This window comes from Thunnus albacares, chromosome 5 (assembly GCF_914725855.1).
Source record: "Thunnus albacares chromosome 5, fThuAlb1.1, whole genome shotgun sequence".
Lineage (NCBI taxonomy): Eukaryota > Metazoa > Chordata > Actinopteri > Scombriformes > Scombridae > Thunnus > Thunnus albacares.
The window spans coordinates 4,286,146-4,299,945 of NC_058110.1; positions in this window are offsets into that span (position 1 = coordinate 4,286,146).

Genomic DNA, 13,800 nt, shown 5'->3' on the forward strand with positions numbered 1-13,800 from the left:
AGCTCTTGGCTCATTAAACTGCCTGCTGCTTATGAGAGGAGCTGTTGTGATTGGCATCAATCAAACTTCCCTTAACTCCACCTGTTGTTGTGAGAAATATTCTATTTATCAATGAATTTGAGTTTGAGATGTTTATTTTACTCTTTCATTTCATCTTATGTTGGTCGTGACGGCTATGTGACATCACAGAGGATGTCCATATTAATGTGTCATCAGTTGTCAGTTGACAGCAGTGCTTATTTGACGTCATCAATGACAGCGTCAAGGCTTGGAACCGAGTTTATAAATAGGACCCCGTCCTGCCATCAATCTCCATTCCACACTCCCTCACAGGAGACGTGGAGGCTCTGATGCACCGCAAGCAGCATGCGGCAGCCGTCGCCTCGGTCCGCAGCCGAGGGGAGTCCTCGATAGCCGCCAGGTGTCATGCATGGCTGAGCTCGAGCTCGCGGTCCACCGCTTAGCTCGAGCTCGCGGTGCACAGCTGAGCTCAAGCTCGCGATGCATGACACCGGGGGGCCCTGCCAGTGCATAGATCTGGCCTAGTCTGTCGTGCTGGTATGGGAGGCTCAGGCAGCCTGGTTGCTTCAGAGCCTGTATATATTGCTGCTTCTTTTTTTCTTTCTTTTCTTTTCTTTTCTTTTCTTTTCTATCCTCTTGCTTTCTTTCTTCACTGCATGCATACATTTATCTACATTTATGTATATTTATGTACGTGAATGTACATTTATGTATATTTATGTACGTCCATGTATATTTATGTACTTTTATGTATATTTATATACGTGAATATATATTTATGTACGTTTATGTACATGTGCGCTGCGCGGGGCGCAATTGACTGAGATGACTGCCTGCAGACATGGACGAGTTGTAAGTTGTAACAGGCAAACAGTGTACGTGTTAAAGTACTTGTAACCCAGTAGAGAATTGGGTCCAATATATCTTTATTTTTCTATAGTTTCCTTATTTATCTCATTTTCATTTGTTAATCAATCTGTCAATGACTTATTTTCCACACACAGTCCTTATTTGTCATATCAAGTAGAGCAAACTTATGATTGGTTAGAGGGAGTTAAGTCCCACCCTCTCTTTACGCAGAAGTCAGTGAGTTGCAGTGCGGGTAAAACAGCAGCGGTCGGAGTGGATGAGAAATAGAGAGTTAGAACAGCGATTATTAACATATCCATGAGATAAAATACTCTTGTGAAGACGTCAGAGGTGTGCGAGGGTCCGTGAGCCAGGAGTAGTAGTACTTTTGGCATTATCGTCTTGGTGAGTTGCCGAGCTAATTAGCGCCAGCGCATGCTAACTGCATTAGCCACAGTGTGAGTTGATGTGTGAGGTGGCAGAAAACGTGTCTGTGCTCCATAAACGCTTGAACTTGGCTTATCACTGCTGCTCACTGTTTCTGTTAACTATCTTAAGAGTTAAAAACTGAATATTATTGCTCTGATAATTTAGAAGAAGTAAGGTATGATGTTTATTTTGATAGTGTGTGTGTAGTTATATTGAGATACCTTGTATGATGAAACTGATGGATAAGTTCATTTATAACTAAAAGTTAAAACATCATAATTCATGGGTTAACAGCTAAAATTCATGTTGATTAAATTCATGTTTAAAAGGTTGATTAAAAATGTTTAAAATGGTTGAAAAAAATGTATAAAATGTGGGAAATACTTACATTGAGATAAAAAAAACAACAACAGCTATACAGTTAAAAGAGAGAATTCATTTAATCATTATTGTGCAACAGTAATGTGTGGAGAATTATTATATTACTATGGCCATTAGAGAAAAGTAGTGACGTCATGAAAATAACAGTCCTGTCTTCATGCAGGCTGGGTTTTTTTGAGAACAAGAGAACTGGATCTGGATTCTCCCTGTGGATGGGAGATGGCGAGCCCCCAGTGAGGTCTCTTCTTAACCTAAGGAGTGAGGAACCGAGACCTGAGAAGAGGACCTGGTATCTTTTTTTGCTTCCACTCAAGTATCAGTGTGGTAGGACCACCACACATCCGACTACTTGAATTTTTCCCCCTGACTTGACATAAAACATTGACTTGAGCACGCTGACTGATATGGCAAAGACATTAAAGGGACATTACACTCTAAGTTCTGCTGAAAGACTGTGAAATCTTGAGATATTGATGATAATTGCACTGCATTTTATGTTCATGTTTTATAACTTGGTACAGTAAACTTACCTGAAACGTTCCTGGTGGCTCCGTTTACCTGTTTTGTCTGCCATTCCCTTTTCAACCCTCCCATTACGAACCTAGCCCCTGGTCCATATATTCTTTATTCTTTACCCTGTAGCACCTAGTGGGTTACATACTCAATAACAGATGGTGTGCCATTGACAAGTTAAAGAGTGATGTGGTGAAAATCTCAATCAAGTGCGCCCTGCGCAGTGCGTCGGGACGTGCCCAGCGCAGTGGATTCATGGAAATCTGGCCGGGCGCACCTGAACCGCAACTGGACAACCTGTGGAGGAAAAAAGAAGCGGATGAAAGAAGGAAATAGCAAATATTCAGGCTCTGAAACTCCCATGGAGCCAGAGCCTCCCGTACCAGCAGCGATTAAACAGAGTTGGCCAGGTCTGCGCGCTGGTAGGGCCCCCAGGTGTCACCGACAGATTAAACTCAGCGGCTTCACCTGGAGGTAACGAGAAGCATGGAGGAGACTCCTCGTTAGCAGCCAGATGACTGGAGGAGTTCCTGTTCACAACCTAAGGTCTGAGCCTTGATGGCGTTATGGATGACGTCAAATGACCACTGCTGTCAACTGAGAACTGATGACACATCAATATGGACATCCTCCGTGTTTGTTTTATTGAATGTTTGTGGTGACATCATCTATCATGCCAGGGCTATGTGACACCACAGAGGATGTCCATAATGATGTCCCATCAGTTGTCAGTTGACAGCAGTGCTTATTTGACGTCATGAATGACAGCTTGAAGGCTTTGACCCGAGTTTGTAAATAGGACCCCCTCCTGCCATCAATCTCCATTCCACACACCCTGACAGGAGACGTGGAGGCTCTGATGCACTGCAGCACCATGGCAGCCCACGCCTCGGCCCACGTCTGCAGCTGAGGGGAGTCCTGGATAGCCACCAGGTGTCATGCATGGCTGAGCTCAAGCTGGCGGTGCACCGCTGAACTCAAGCTGGCGGTGCATGACGCTTTGGGGCCCTGCCAGTGCATAGACCTGGCCCAGTCTGTAGTGCTGGTATGGGAGGCCCTGGGTGCTTCAGAGCCTGTATATATGCCGCTTCTTTTTTTTTTTTTTTTTAATTTTATTTCTTCACTGCATGCATACATTTATGTACGTTTATGTATATTTATATACATTAATGTATATTTATGTGTGTTTATTTACGTTTATGTATATGTATATACGTGAATGTATATTTATGTACGTTTATGTATATACGTTTATGTATATTTATATACATTAATGTATATTTATGTGTGTTTATGTACGTTTATGTATATACGTTTATGTATATTTATGTATGTTTGTGTACATTTGAGGTACTGCACGGGGCGCACTTGACTGACATTTTCGCCACATCACTGGGTTCACATCACTGGTCTGTAACGTGTCAACAACACACAGACTGCTATGAAGTACTTTTACATGTCCACTGTTTGCCTCTTACAACGTGTTCTGCTTTTAGTCCTGTTCAGGATATGCCCGTATGAGTCTTACATTATCCAGGTTTCTGATGGTCTGTGTCGGAGTGACAACCTCTGTCATTTCTGCATTAAGGTGGCTTCTGTTCTCATCTGCATCAGTTATCCATGTCCTGACCACGTTTATATTATGTTATGTCAACTTTCTTGTCAAACTCAGTCCATTGGAAAAAATATACAATACAAACAATGTACATCACATACATTCAAATGAAAAGAAAAAAATCGCAACTTTTATTTATTTGTTTATTTTTTATAAAAGTCAGTTATACCATTCTTCAAAACGATACTCCCTCATTTGTTGTTTTGATGGTGGTGGAGAGCGCTGTCTAACACGTCAGTCCAAAAGTTCTCATAGGTGTTGAATTTGGGTTGAGATCTGGTCACTGCGAGGGCCATAGTATAGACTATGACTCACATCATTTTCATACTCATCAAAACATTCAGTTGTGGTGTATTTTCATTAAAAGTCATTAGTGTGCTTAAAGACAATATTAAGCTATGCAGATTGATTTTATAAGTTTATAAGTAATAAGGGCTAGTGTGATACAATTTGTATTGGTGTAGTTATAATCCCATGAACCATATTTAATCACACTGTACGTATAGAGGCACGGTAGAAGAATCATAATCATACACTGGAGAAATTTGAGTGTGTTTGTATTACATGTCACTTTGCTTGGGTCTGCATTAAAGTCTTCACCTTTTAAAAAAAAATACCCTCTGAAGGAGATCAAGAAATAATGGTGTAAAATGATTCCCAATACTTATATATAAAAATTGGATATAATCAGGTAGAATTATATATGCCAGTACATATCCTCAAACAGCTCAAAACCTGTTTTGAAGAGTTTTGACCAACAACGAGTGACGGAGATAAAACATACATAATAATTGGTCAAAAATTAGGGAGGGTGGATGATAAGGTGTGACCTAAGCCGACCCAAGGACATAAAAACAATGCCCCAAAGAAAAATCTTTGGAGTGAGTTGGTTCTTTGTAAAAAGTGCTACTTGTACCCCTTTTACTTGCCGGCAATAAAAGAACACTTTGCTGCTTGGACCTCTGACTCCCTCTTTATTTACAAGAGAGAGGTTTTTTTTGCTCTGGTACCTTTTTCTGCAACAATTTGATACAAAACATGCTGTGGTTGCGTAAAACATACTGGCGGTGGATGGGACACTACAGGCAAAGCAGTTGAAAATATCGCATTTCTACATGTTTATGCTTGTTGAACAGGTGGGTTTGATAAAGTATTTATTGGCTTTTTACTGGAAATGTTTTTTTTGCCCAGCCCCCAAACTGAAAAAAACTCCTGTATTTTGAAACCTAAATGTTGGCAGGTATGACGGTAGGTTCTCCTACACGCTTGGGGGGTGGGGTGGGGGGTTGCAACCTAACTGCTAGATATCACTAAATCCTACACACGGCACCTTTAAGTCTGTTCTCATCTAAAATCTGTTTAAATCTGTTTATTTTTCTCATTTTGTTTTTATGATCTGCTCGTTTTGAAGTAAGTTTTTGCCTTATGTGGAGCACTTTGTAACGTGGGTTTAGAAATGTGCTCTATAAATAAATATTGTTATTATATATACAAAAAAATAACCAAACGCCACATAAAATATAAAGTATTCCGATAAAAGACAACTAAGTGAAAGTAGTGGAATACACCTGGGAATATTTTTTAGTAGTAGTGGCAATGGTTAATCTGTTTGTTAGCAACCCTTAAATAAAATACCTGAACTAAATTTTACTGTTATTTTGATCTATGTGTATGTCCACGCTTCAAATACGGCAAAGTAATCTGAACATACCGGGGTAGACACAATAACATGATCACCTGTTCTCTATGAAATGATCCAGTGTCACAATCCTGCAATAAATATCACCTATATTAAAAAAAAAAAAAAAAAAAGATTTAAGTGTTTAAATTTTCTTAAACCGATGTAAAAAAAAAAAAAAAAAAAAAATTTTGAGCGTTGGGTTGAGCTGCATGTTATCTCCATCCTGGAACATTCATTAAGTTGAATCTGGTAGATTGGAATAGCATGGAATGCAACCAGCCCAACAGATCAAATGTTGAGGTTTTCTTAAATTAGACTGCTGCCAATATTGTGTCATACCTAATCAAAACAAACATAAGTGTGAGTTTTTGTAAGCGCTTAGAGTCAAAGGTCAAGGTCATGCCTCTAGGATAAAGGCATACCTTTAAAGTTCACGATACCGCTCCCAAAGAGTGGGGGGTCTGCATGGGTGAACAAAATATATCTCGAGAAAAAGAAATTAGCGTTTTAAGAGTAAAATGAGCTGATTTTTATGCCTCTAGGATAGGGCATATCTTTTTACATCATCTAGAAGAGGTGATAATTCTGTTAAAGTTAGTATGAAGTAGTGTACATAAATATATACATGTATGAAATGTAATCAAAAGGCCCTTTTTTAGTGTTAAAAAGTGTATGTGTTTGGAGAAAAAAAAAAGAGAGAGAAGAAGCTCAAAAACAACAGATAATAAGCCTGGGTGTTGTGCCAAGGCAGGGTCCTTCAAGCCTGTGCATGAGTCTGGGCGCGAAGCCAGAACAGGTGTAGATAAGGAGTGCAGAGCACACACACACACTTACACACATACACACACATACGCACACGCGTACACGCACACACACTCACACACACATACACACGCGCACCTACATGCACTCACACTCACGCACATACACACATTCCCACATACACAGGTGCAGAAAAAGTGTATGAACATACTAGAAAAAAAGACACAAACACACAAGAGTAAAACTAAATAAATAGAACAGAGTGTAAAATAGTGAATGGCTCAACAGAGAGAAGAGAGTGATAGTGATGATGAGGTATTGACCCCCAGTCATTTTTTGAACAAGGGAAATGTGGAAACTAAAGGCATAAAAACACATTTTTGGCTGGAACACACATATTTTGACGAGGACGGCATAGAACACTGGCAGACTGAACAAGAAATTAACCAGAAATTGTGGCAACTGACAAAGATCATAAACTTGAATCAAACAAAAGAAGAGTTCCCAGCAGTACCTTAGGAAGACGTGATACGCAGTTTATGGGTGCCATTCACCCTAGCTGCAATATTAGAAAATCTGTGCCTAAACCCCAAAGGTGCAGCTATTCTTCCTTTGCGCCCTTTTTTAGGAATCCCTGAAAATTTAGCAATCGCAGGGAGACATCAGGGGGCAATAGATCCGCGGCTGCAGATTTGGATTGTTCCCAGGAACATAAAGTGGGAGACAGGTAAATTTGGGTATCTCGAAAAAACCTGAGCCGAAGACAGGAGTGAGTTCTTAAAGTACAACCCAGAGTTAGTACCAAAGTTAAAACAGGCTACTACAGTAGGCAAAATATTAGTTTTGATACTAACAAGGGAAGACGGACAGCCAGAAATCACCAGACAAGAAGGCAGTGCTAAACAAGGAGTGATGGGAGCTAAAATAACAAAACAGGAAGGACTGCTAACCCCAGTAGAGTTAGTGATAGGACAGCATCCAGACCAGGTCAAACAAATAAGACATTGTATGAAGACGTGGCATAAGCGAACAACAGGCATCCTTCAGTGGCCTGAGAAGGGGACTTTTGATGTGGCCTGCTGTAAAGAAGTAGAAGCTAACATCAAACACTACAAGGCAAAAGACACCAGCAATAGCAGGGAAGGAAAGCGCGCCAGAGAACGTGAAGTGCTCAGATGGTTTAGAGACACTGCTAAGCAACATATATTGGACATAAAACAGATGCCCGCTTTAAAAAGCAAGAAAAAGGAGGCAGAGCAGCAAATTACCCCCTCAGCTCCGATGGAAACAAGCCAGCCACCTCCATATTCCCCCCAGCAAGAGGCTGTACGAGTAAAACAGTGCCCACTGGTGGAACGAGAAGCCAAAGCAGAGGGAGAAATCACATTGAACTGGGACACACAAGATCTTCCAGCGCGCAATGAGTCATCAAGGGTATCAGCTGCCTCCTCTCTCTGTGAGGAAGAGAGAGGAAGTGTGCGGGTCGACGACGCCTATGAGACTTACAGGCAAACTACACGCTTCCTGGAGGATGAATTAGATACAGATAAAGCCAGGACAGCATATCTCGATGCCTGTGAGACTTATGGACAGAAGACACGCTCCCAGGTGGACAAATTAGATCCAAACAAAGCCAAAACAACATATAATGACAAGGAAATGACAGCCTGTGGATCAGAGAGACGACATACCTTACCTGTACAGAGCCAGAAAAAGGAGGGATGCAGCCAGAAGGGGTCACAGTATACAGAACGACGATACCGAACTGACGATATAATGACACCCCGTGCTCATTCCCTCCCAAGATGTGAGGGGACTCAGCTCCCATCACCAAGAGGAGCTCACACAGTGGAAGGTGAAGTGGAGGGAAAAAGACGCCGAGCAATATTACATGAGGAGTTTAAAAGAGCAAAAGAATGCCTAGAGGAGCGTCTGCAGAAAGAGCAGAGAGAACGAGAAATGCTAAAAAATTTGGAAAAAAAGATGACTGGTGCTGGAACATCTGGAGGAGATGGAACAACTGGAAGAGGTGCAAAGACATTCAAGAGTATTACAAGGGGAATCAATAGAATTGGCGGAATGGACAACCAGGCCAGAAGCCTCTTTCAGCCCCTTAGAGATGCAACTCCGAAATGGAAAAACTACAGGACCAAACGCTAAACAGGCACCCCTTCGCCAGATGCCATTAGTGACCAAGGGTCGAAACCAGACTCCTCAATATACTCCGTGGTCCTTCTGTGACATGATTGGTCTAGCAGGAAGACTGCCAGACTTGAATGAGGGAGCAAATAAGTGGATCACAGCATTAGAAGAAAGCACAGCAGGAGTCACTTTAGCTTTGGGTGACATCAAAGCGTTGCTCATGCACATGGCAGGAACTGCTGCTACAGAAGAAGTTTTTAAGGGAGCACACATGCCGGCGGTGCTGTTAGGAAACAGCCACGATCCATTAGTATTTAATGGATATCGGAGCCGAATATGGGCCCAGCTGAGGAAACAATGCCCTGAAAAGATGGACCCATCTAAATTGGAGGGAGAAAGGCTAAGGGATGAAGAGTGTCCTGCAAAATTCCTAAGGTCTTTTCAAAACAGTGAACACTTTTGAACATATAAATTGGGGCATTGTCATCCTGAAAGAGACCACTCACATCAGGATAGAAATGTTTCATCATAGGATAAAGGTGATGACTCAGAACAACTTTGTGTTGATTTGCAGTGACTCTTCCCTCTGAGTGGACAAGTGGACCCAAACCATGCCAGCAAAATGCCCCCCACAGCATAACAGAGCCACCAGATCCCCTCACTGTAGGGGTCAAGCATTCAGACCTGGACCAACTTTTCCTTGAATTTGTCAAGCGTCTGTATGTATATAGGATGATATGAATAAATTGATAATGAGCATAGATTAAAAGAGCAATTGGCCATATGTTATACAAGTATGTATCTTTATTGAAAACATGAGACATTATCAGTGAGTGATCTTTGGGAAAGTGTTGACCTGTTTGATGAACCTTCAACACTGTAGTTGGCATTTTGGAAGCTAGATGGCGCTGGAAGGTGCTTGTTGGCGACATGACTTTTGTTAAATCCCAAAACTGGGATGAATCAGGTGTCTCTGGCCGGGTGCGGTGGCGCGCGCCTGTAATCCAAGTTACCGGGAGGCTGAGGCTGGAGGATGGCTTGAGCTCAGGAGCTCTGAACTGCAGCGGACTATGTGGATGGGGTGTCGGCACTAAGTTGGGTATGGATATGGTGCTCCTGGGGGAGCTCGGGACCACCAGGTGGTCTGAGGAGGGGTGCACCGGCCCAGGTGGGAAACGGAGCAGGTCAAAGCCCCCGTGCCGCTCAGTAGTTGGATGGCGCCTGTGAATAGACGCTGTAGTGCAGCCTGAGCGATACAGCGGGACCCAGTCTTTTTACACTCTGCGCACTTTACAACAAACAGCTGTGACAGCTTCATGTTCCAGGAAGAAACCTCAGAAAGCAATGCTGCTTAGTCTGGCCCACACTGCCTCCATCTGGAGAAGAGGAGCACTTACTATCAATCGCACCAATCAATGCAGCACCACAGACACACATCACTATAACACTAAAACTAGCCTATATTGTGTTATAACTATTTTGTTGTATACTATAACACTAGTTTTTACGGTGGTGGAAGAAGTAAGCAAAGTATTATCTTCCAGCCTCATACACAGCTCCCACAATACCATCACACATAGCACAGAGGGCTTTGGGGTGAGAAATGTCCATCACAATTGACATCAGAACGCATAATTGCTCCTTTGCTGAGATATACATCACTCAGGAGGACATGAGTTTTCCCATAGTATGACAAGACATCCTCATGATCCAATATTAACTCTATGACAATTTTTTCCTAAGTTACACCGTTTACAGATCATACAGCCTACTAACATTACTGACACAATTTGGGAATGATTTCAAGTTGATTACTTGTGTAAAAGGAATATTTACAAGAACCTGCTGGTTTCATGTAATATTTTGTACATTATATGCTAATTGTCTGCTAACAATGTGCACACTGCACGTGGTGACAGGAATTTCAGTGTCTCCTGCGACCGAAATTCAAATCTTACCTCCAAAGCATATTTGGCATACTGTATAAATGTGGGTGCTGTCTGTTAATATTCGGTGTGCTCGGGCTGTATAGTCATATTTAGGGAAGTGTATATATTTTTTTATCTTGGGAAGAAGAGTTTTCTCCGGAGCTCTTGGCTCATTAAACTGCCTGCTGCTTATGAGAGGAGCTGTTGTGATTGGCATCAATCAAGCTTCCCTTAACTCCACCTGTTGTTGTGAGAAATATTCTATTTATCAATGAATTTGAGTTTGAGATGTTTATTTTACTCTTTCATTTCATCTTATGTTCGTCGTGACGGCTATGTGACATCACAGAGGATGTCCATATTGATGTGTCATCAGTTGTCAGTTGACAGCAGTGCTTATTTGACGTCATCAATGACAGCGTCAAGGCTTGGAACCGAGTTTATAAATAGGACCCCGTCCTGCCATCAATCTCCATTCCACACTCCCTCACAGGAGACGTGGAGGCTCTGATGCACCGCAAGCAGCATGCGGCAGCCGTCGCCTCGGTCCGCAGCCGAGGGGAGTCCTCGATAGCCGCCAGGTGTCATGCATGGCTGAGCTCGAGCTCGCGGTCCACCGCTTAGCTCGAGCTCGCGGTGCACAGCTGAGCTCAAGCTCGCGATGCATGACACCGGGGGGCCCTGCCAGTGCATAGATCTGGCCTAGTCTGTCGTGCTGGTATGGGAGGCTCAGGCAGCCTGGTTGCTTCAGAGCCTGTATATATTGCTGCTTCTTTTTTTCTTTCTTTTCTTTTCTTTTCTTTTCTTTTCTTTTCTTTTCTTTTCTTTTCTTTTCTATCCTCTTGCTTTCTTTCTTCACTGCATGCATACATTTATCTACATTTATGTATATTTATGTGCGTGAATGTACATTTATGTATATTTATGTACTTTTATGTATATTTATATACGTGAATTTATATTTATGTACGTTTATGTACATCTGCGCTGCGCGGGGCGCAATTGACTGAGATGACTGCCTGCACACATGTCCCGAACAGGACTAAATCCAGGACAAGTTGTAACAGGCAAACAGTGTACGTGTTAAAGTACTTGTAAGCCAGTAGAGAATTGGGTCCAATTCTATCTTTATTTTTCTATAGTTTCCTTATTTATCTCATTTTCATTTGTTAGTCAATCTGTCAATGACTTATTTTCCACACACAGTCCTTATTTGTCATATCAAGTAGAGCAAACTTATGATTGGTTAGAGGGAGTTAAGTCCCACCCTCTCTTTACGCAGAAGTCAGTGAGTTGCAGTGCGGGTAAAACAGCAGCGGTCGGAGTAGATGAGAAATAGAGAGTTAGAACAGCGATTATTAACATATCCATGAGATAAAATAGTCATCTGAAGACGTCAGAGGTGTGCGAGGGTCCGTGAGCCAGGAGTAGTAGTACTTTTGGCATTATCGTCTTGGTGAGCTGCCGAGCTAATTAGCGCCAGCGCATGCTAAGTGTATTAGCCACAGTGTGAGTTGATGTGTGAGGTGGCAGAAAACGTGTCTGTGCTCCATAAACGCTTGAACTTGGCTTATCACTGCTGCTCACTGTTTCTGTTAACTATCTTAAGAGTTAAAAACTGAATATTATTGCTCTGATAATTTAGAAGAAGTAAGGTATGATCAGGGGCGGATCTAGAAAAATATTTATGGGGTGGCAAAAGGGGGGCAGGAATTTTCGAGGGGTGGCAATGAATTAAATCACAGTTTGATAAGACAATAGTAGACATAATTTACACAAACACTTCTGCTTGCAGGACTTTATACATAACTCAAAAACATGTCTCATATGTGGATATAATGGCATGGGCTACTATTTACAAACTCATACAAACTTAATCTCATGCAATCAGTGTTTCATATGAAACAGTCAACTGAATGAGAGAAAGAACTTTGATGACACTGCTGTATGTGGGTCATTATCACATGAAAAGCATTAAGGTAGGACACTGGTGATGAATGACATATGTGTGAAAGGAAGAATAAAACTGTGTCAGAGTGGTAGCATTGCAGGATGCATTTGTATAAGTAACTATCCAAAGTAAAACTTACCCATGACGATCTATGCAGTACGCTGTACTAAAATTAGTATTGCTACATCTGATTACCTCATGTCACTGATGGCCCTGGGTCAACTATGGAAATAAACAGTATTCAAACAAGGACTGGACATGACTTTTAATGGTTACTCAGAGCATACTTTTGACAAATGAGGTTTTTACCAATAAAATCATATCAAATACAGAACATTACAAAAGAGTATGTTAAATTAAAATCTCCACAAACCTGGAAAGGAGTCACATGAAAATAAACCTTGCTCCCAGTCATAAAATGTACAAAGAACTTTTGTGAGTAGACTGTTCCTGGACAGTTTTATACATACAGTGAAAAAGTTTTTGGGCCCATGCATTTTGAACATTGCATTAAGAATCATTCTTAAGTCTTTAAGTACAATTTATTTTAGTACAGTCATAGCTAAACTCTAAAATAAAAGACATTAAAAACATAAAGTAGGTTCCATAAAAGTTGAGACTGGGGACATATTTAAGGGTGTCTGAACACTTTTTTCCCACCACTGTAAAACAAAGAAAGAGACATTTAATAGTCACTATCCAATGTCATGTCTATAACAGTTGAATGCGGCGATTTCCATGCTGCTCAGCAAAACGTTTTACAAATTTATCTAGATCTAATGCTTTTGTGCGTTTTGATTCAATGCTGAGTACAGCCAAACTAGATAGTCTCTTTTCTGTCATAGTAGACCGCAAATAAGTCTTAATGAGCCTAAGAGATGAGAAACTTCGTTCACAGGATGCACTGCTCACAGGTAAAACAACTGCTATTTTACACAATCTGAACAACTCATAAAAAACATCCTGGTATGGGTCCAAAAACCGAGTGAACTCCATTAGAGTGGTAGGACTCTCATTTTCCCCCTTTTTTCTATCAAGTACTCTCCTCGTCTGATGTAACTCGTGTTTGAGATCCTCAATATTGGAGTCATAAGCTTCAGCCAATATCAGTACAGCATCCTCTCTCAGAAAAGTTGGACTTGATGGATTTAGTGCCTGAACACCCTGCATAATATCACAATTTGTGTTGGAAAATCGTCTTCCTATTTCTCCAATCATGTTATCCAGAACTGGATAGTACACAGAGACACAAAAAGTGTGTTTGCTATCTGGAACTACATGCTGTCCCAAGGTGGAGTGGATGACAGTATCTTGAAGCACCTTTGTTGTCTGTCTTGGCCTCTTTGATTTTCGCTGAGTCGTATCAATGTTACTTCGTTGACATAAATCAAGTGTTTCACTCCACATTTCATCAAAAGAGGCTTCACTACGGTACTGGACCAGTGTCTCTTTGAGTGCTTCAATAAGTTCAACAGCCTTAGCATAGTCTACTGTTTTAGACTGGAGCATGTCTGATAAAAATTTGGAG